Source organism: Macrotis lagotis, chromosome 1 (assembly GCF_037893015.1).
Source record: "Macrotis lagotis isolate mMagLag1 chromosome 1, bilby.v1.9.chrom.fasta, whole genome shotgun sequence".
Lineage (NCBI taxonomy): Eukaryota > Metazoa > Chordata > Mammalia > Peramelemorphia > Peramelidae > Macrotis > Macrotis lagotis.
Genome location: NC_133658.1, coordinates 834,917,511 through 834,924,473, shown reverse-complemented (window position 1 = coordinate 834,924,473; position 6,963 = coordinate 834,917,511).

Genomic DNA, 6,963 nt, shown 5'->3' with positions numbered 1-6,963 from the left:
GGACTTAGCAGCAACTATATTGGAAGCTTGTAGGGCTTGGAATATAATATACTGGAAGGCAAAAGAGCTTAGAATGCAGCCAAGAATGAACTACCCAGCAAGGCTGAATGTCCTCCTCTAGGGAAAAAGATGGACTTTCAATGAACCAGGGGAATTTCAAATGTTCCATTTGGAATGGCCAGAGTTGAACAGAAGGTTTGATCTTCAGATACAGGGCTCAGGTGAAGCATGGAGATTGGAGGAGAGGGGGGAAATATGAGGGACTTAATGAAGATGAACTGCATGTATTCCTGCATAGAAAAATGACACTGATAATACTCATATGAACCTTCTCAGCTAATAGAGCAGGTAGAGGGAGCTTTTATAGTTGAAGCACAGGAGAAAGCTGAATTTGAAGATAAAATATGGTGTAAAAATGGAGTCAATAGAAAAAAAGGGAAATGTAATGGGAGAAAGAAAAAGGAGAGGGGGAATAGGCCAAGATATTTCATATAATAAGATTTTTCTTTATTACAATGAGCTATTGCAATGATATGGAAGAGGAGAGGCAAGGGGGAATGAGGGAACCTTTGCTCTTATCAGAGGTGGCTAAGAGAAGAAACAGCATATATATTCAATGGAGTGTAGACATCTGGAGTAAGAAGGAGTGGGGGGAGCAGGGGGAAGGGGTGGGGATGTGAATAAAGGAGGAGGATGGACCATGGGGGGAGAGTGGTCAGATATAACACATTTTCTTTTTTACTTTTTGCAAAGGGCTGGGATTGGAAGGCCTGTCCAGGACCATAGGGCCAGGTGGATTCTGGGCCTAAGGGGTGGTGTGGGGGCTCAGGGCCTCTTGGCCCCAGGACCAGGGATCTATCTGCTGTGCCACTCAGTGACCCTACAGCAGAGTCAGAGTGAAAGGAGAGAGAAAATAGAGTACATGGTAGTGGAGAAATAAGATAGGAGGGAGTTGCGATCAGTAATGGCAATGTTGGAAAAATATGGAAGTAACTTTTGTGATGGACTTACCATAAAGAATGTGATCCACCCATGACAGAGTTGTTGGTGTTGGAACAAAGACTGAAGCACATTTATTATTATTATTATTATTTGGGGGAGGGTGCAGGGCAAATGGGGATGGGTGGCCTGCCTGGGGCCACATAGCAGGGTGATCTTTGGGTGTCTTACGCCGGATTTCGACCCGGGTGCTCCTGGCTCAAGGGCCAATGCTCTGTCCGCCACCCAGCCACCCCTACTATTATTACTATTTTATTTTATTTTGGGTATTTTTTTCTTCTTTTTGGTTTTTGCAGGGCAGTGGGGATCGGATGGCTTGCATGTCACACGGCTGGGTGATTGTTGGTTGTACGGGGCCAGATGTGGGCTTGGGTGCTCATGGCTCCAGGGCTGGTGCTTTGTCCATTGCACCACCTGACCATACCTACAATTATTACTATTTCTTTTAATTTTAATTTTTTTCTCTCCCCTTTATGCAAGTCTATATTCATGGGAGGGAGGGGGGTATTTTGTTTACTCTTAAACAAGAATATTTTATTAATGTAAAAAAACATTTGTACAAAATGAGAATAAAAAAATAAAAAAAAAATAGTTAGAAAACTTCTACCAAAACAGAACTTAGTCTTTCAGTCCATTATTATTTCTTTTTTTTTTTTAGTTTTTTTTTTTTTTGCAAGGCAAATGGGGGTAAAGTGGCTTGCCCAAGGCCATACAGCTAGGTAATTATTGTCTGAGACGGGATTTGAACCCAGGTACTCCTGACTCCAGGGCCGGTCCTTTATCCACTGTGCCACCTAACCGCCCCTCAGTCCATTATTGACAGTAATCCTTTCTGTCATTCCCAGATTTTATGTCAGACTGGCTACCCTACCCCTTCCCCAAGTTTAGGGCTCTCCTCCAACTTGAACTCCTAGACATGTGGACAGGCTTGTTGTAAAGCCCTAGAGATAGGAGTTGGGGCAGAGTGAACATGTGGTTAGACTGGAGAAAGGCTGCACACCCAAACCAGGGAGAAGGTATGGGACTTCCCTGAGACATGGGGTTTAGGGACAGCTTGAAGTCACTGTACTTACTGGAGAAAGGCAATCAGGAGGTCCTTTCAGCTGTGACAAAGATTAGCAACTTCTGAGACCCTAGGACATGAACCCCTCCCCTCCCTCTTTCCATCTTTCCATCACCATCTCAGGGCAGGGCCAATGCAGCAGAGGGCAGGAGAGAGACTGACAGAGGGAGCCTGAGACTCTTTCTTTGAAGTCCCAATCACTGGATTAACAAAATCCTTGGTGCTCAGTCTCAATAGAGAGACTCCAAGAAACTGCCCCTCTGACAGGGAGGGAAAGAGAAGGCAGAACAGATTAGCCAAATCAAGGCAGGAATGGAATAAGTAAGCAATCTGGTAATTCCAGAGACAAGGGGGGGTGGCTAGAAAACAAACCAACTCCTTAAAAAACCCCAGATTTCTTAAAAGATAAAAAGTTTGGTTTGCAACCATTTACCAGCCAGAGGAAAAGGAGAGAAAGATTCCTGCTTACGTCTCTAGAGGGCAGTCCTTCCCTAGGTTACTGCATATGGATAGGACCTTTGGGAAAGAAAAAATCCATCTCTTAAACTCTGGTTATTGAAATCTTCACACCAATTGGACATCAGTCTAATAAAATTTGTAACTCTTGCTCAGAGTTGAGATAAACCCTCTCACTGTATTACATTGTCATCTTCTATTAGCCTACAAAACACACAAAAACCAGACCACTACATGCGTAGTCCTTGGGGATCTGAGTCAGAGCCACGCAACTCCACCTAGAAAGAGGGGAGCCTCTTGAGCCACATACAAACACATGTAGTCCGCAGGTGTCTGAGCCAGAGTCAAACAAAACTGGAGTACTACAATAACAGCATCCCAACTAGTCTCTAGTCACCCCTTCCCAACTTCACAAAAATGCCACTTCTCTTGCAATTTCCCCAGGGGCTTGAGAAAAATAAAGTGAGAAGTCTAGCTAAGAGTCCAATTTGACCTGGTCTGGAAGAGATGGTCATGGTTCAGGGGTCCCTCACCTTCTAGGACCAGAATTATATCCCTTCATGGGTCACCAATATTGTTTTGGTGTTGCCAAATTTAAGATTGAGAGTTTTGAATGGTGAAAGAATTCACATACATCCCTGGGATTTAAAACTGCTCAGGATTTTTTTTATAGAAATCCACAAAGTGTCCATGTTAAAACCTTTTTTGGGGGGGCAGCTAGGTAGCATAGTGAATAGAGCACTGGTCCTAAAGTCAGGAGGACCTGAGTTCAAAATAATTGTCTAGCTCTGTAACCTTGGGCAAGTCGCTTAACTCCATTGCCTTAAATAAATAAAAAAAAAATTTAAAAAAAGATAAAAAAACCCCTTTTTTATCCTCACTTTGAGTACAGAAGTGAATAACAAAAGGTTAGGTAAGAGAAGACACTTTGGAATCTGTATTCCACAAGGGTAGTTTAAGCCAGGTTTTTATTGTTTTGTCCATTCTCTGAGTACTGAATGATCTAGAGATTGAGGGCAAAATGGAAATCCCTCCTCCTCTCACCTGACCAAAAGCAGGTAAAAGGTTGGAAACTGGGGGCTGGGAATGAAGAACTGTTACAAGTTTTACATTTAGCAATGGAACAATAGAAGTCAATTTACATCACAGCAGCAGACAACATTTTTTACAAAGTTTAACAGTATAAAGGATTATAAAATGTTTCCAATTACAAATCTCCTATATTCATAACCCCCTGCATCATTCCCCCTCATATTATTTGGACCCAGATTCATCTGGACCTTTCAGGACCCATTTAGAGGGCAATGCATTACAGTGGGAACTCAACTGAGGCAGTCCATAGAGGGTGTCTATCAGGATTCATAGTGCTGGTTGGCATCCTGCAGAGGCCACTATTGGAGATATACAGATGATAACCTAGAGAAAGGAAACTCAGGAAAAATACTGAACAAGCAAAACCAGAGAGGGCTAGTTAACAGAGGCTCAATAGGTAGGAAAAACCCAAGGCCTATAAAGAACAAGAATTCTATTGTATGATCCTAAGCCAATATCAGAATACTTTTCATAAGAACACAGGTTTATTAATGATTGCCATATTGTGTTGTAATCAAAAGCTCAAGAATGATATAAACAAATGCATTAGATAGTTATTTTAGAATTGCACATGTTCTAATAAGTAGTTTACAGCAAAATTTTCTATTTTAACTTTAGTCATACTTAGAATGAACAAAAATTCTAGCTGAAGACTATCTCTCCTTTAAAGTAGTTAAAATAGATCAATAGGAGATTAAATATTTACTAATTATTAAGGATTTTTTTAGAAGATAGAATGCCAGTGGCTCCTTTTTATATTTAATTATTGAACCCCTGCATAATTATGGCAATTTGCTATTAATGCACACAGGGACACAAGGACATGTTCCATTTGTATTAGATATCTGTTACAGGCATAGGTTGTACAGATTCCAGTTCTGCCAAGTGAGAGCTTCCTTTTTACAAAAAAATTTTATTTATTTAAGGCAATGGGTTTAAGAGTGATTTCCTTTTTACAAAAAATTTTATTTATTTAAGGCAATGGGATTAAGAGTGCTTTGCCTACGGTAATACAGCTAGGCAATTATTAAGTGTCTGAGGTTGAATTTGAACTCAGGTCCTCCTAACTCCAGGACTAGTGCTCTATCCACTGTGCCACCTAACTGCCCCTGGAGATTTTCCTTTAAAAAAAAATTGCCTCAGCTGAGGCTGAGGGTCTTTCTCTCAAAGACCTCTTCTATTATTAGATTTCATCGATACACTTTTATCTTTTTTTTGTCAGGTAGACCAATTATCAATATATTATAATATAACCTAGAGCTTTAGATGAGCACTAAAGGAATCAGAGGAGTGTGCCAGGCTGTGATTAGAATTGAGAATCAATGAAGAGATCCAGAGAAAAACTGTAATTCAATTGCTGCTCATGTTTCTTAGGATAGTGCTATAAATGAAATTTAATAAACAGAACTTGGGATGTAAAAATACAACAATCCTAATTCACATTTAGGAATGGATTTTTATAAAAGCAACTGTGTGAGGTACAGTTACCCTAAAATAAATTTTCAGAGACTGGGTCTGAGCAAAAGAACATCTTTATTTACTTTTCTTGTGAGAAAAGGTCACAGACACACCAAATTGGTGAGACTCAGAAAGTCTACTTAAAACACAGCAACTTTGTTTTCCATAGATCCTAACTGCAGTTCCTCCTAACTACATAGATCCTAACCATAATTCCTAATTGTAGTTCCTAACTGCAGTTCTCAACCACAGATTCTAATTGCACTTTCCCTACCCTGACCTCCTTCCCCTTCGACCTATTGGCTGGGTTTCAGGGAGTACAATCTATTTGAGGAAATCTACCCAGTAACAGCCATAAAGAAAAAAATTGTAATATAAGATGATGGGGTGATGTGTTATCAGACCTTCTCAGTTTAGAGATTCCAAAGACCTTCATAACTGTTTTGACTAGAAAAAGTTTGATTTTCATAGTCAAGATAGGTCTCAGTCAGCAAGTCTTATTGCAAAACAGAATCCTCTTGAAATGTTTATATTTGTCTTGCCAGAAACATTTCTTTAACCCTGACAGGACTTCATCAGATACTATCCCACTCACAATTTTTTTTTGCTATGAACCAATTTAGTTATTAACCATATTTAAAATAGATACACACACATATCACTGCTTTCAGAATTCTTCAAAGCCATTATGGGCGAGGAGGAGCCAAGATGGCAACAGGAGAACTTCTTTTAGGTGCTCTTGCCATAATATTTCAAAAATCATAAAATTATGACTCTAACTAAATTTTCAAGAGACAGACCCCACAGAGGGATCCAGTGAGGCAATTCTCCAGAACAAGGTAACCTGGAGAATAGTGGAAAGGCTTGTCCCCACAGGGTTAGAGGGGTGGCCCGCCAGAGTGAAGGAACTTCAAGCCTCCTGGAGGCAGCTCCAGGGTACGACTCATGGCAACAGGGGCAGTTTCCTGACCTACACCCCCAAGGAGCACCTGGCACAACTAGGAAGATCAGTGGGGGACCTCTGCCCGAGGTAGTGTGTGAAGCCCAGCCCTCAGGGCACTCAGCTCTTTGAGGAAAATAAATTCTTTGGATGTAGAATAGAGCTAAAGGAACCTGATGACTTTAGCAGAAATCAAGACACAATGCTTCAACATCAAAAGGATGAAAAATTAGAAGAAAATGTGAAAAATCTCATTGAAAAAACAATTGATCTGGAAAACAGATTCAGGAAAGATAATTTAAAAATTATTGGAATACCTGAAAGTCATGATCAGGAAAAGACCCTTGACCTCATTTTTAAAGAATTCCTACAGGAAAATTGCCCAGATATCCTAGAAGCAGAAGGTCAAACATAAATTTAGAGAATCCATTGATCTCCTCCAGAAAGATCAAAAAAAAAAGCCAACCCCCAGGAATATTATAGCCAAGTTCCAGAACTCCAAAGTCAAAGAGACAATGATACAAGCAGCCAGAAGGACACAATTCAAATATTGTGGAGCTGCAATTAGGATCATACAGGACTTAGCAGCAACTACATTAAGGGTCTGTAGGGCTTGTAATACAATATTCCAGAAGGCAAAAGAGCTCAGGATGCAACCGAGAATCAACTACCCGGCAAAACTGAACATCCTCTTCCAGGGGAAAAGATGGACTTTCGCTGAACCAGGTTAATTTCAAATGTTCCTGTTGAAATGGCCAGAGCTGAACAGAAATTTGATCTTCAAATACAGGATTCAGGTGAAGCATAGAGAGTAGAGGAGAAGGGTAAAATATGAGGGACTTAATGATGATGATATGCATGTATTCCTGCCTAGAAAAATGATACTGATAATACTCATATGAACCTTCTCATTTAATAGAGCAGGTAGAAGGAACTTTTATAGATGAAGCACAGG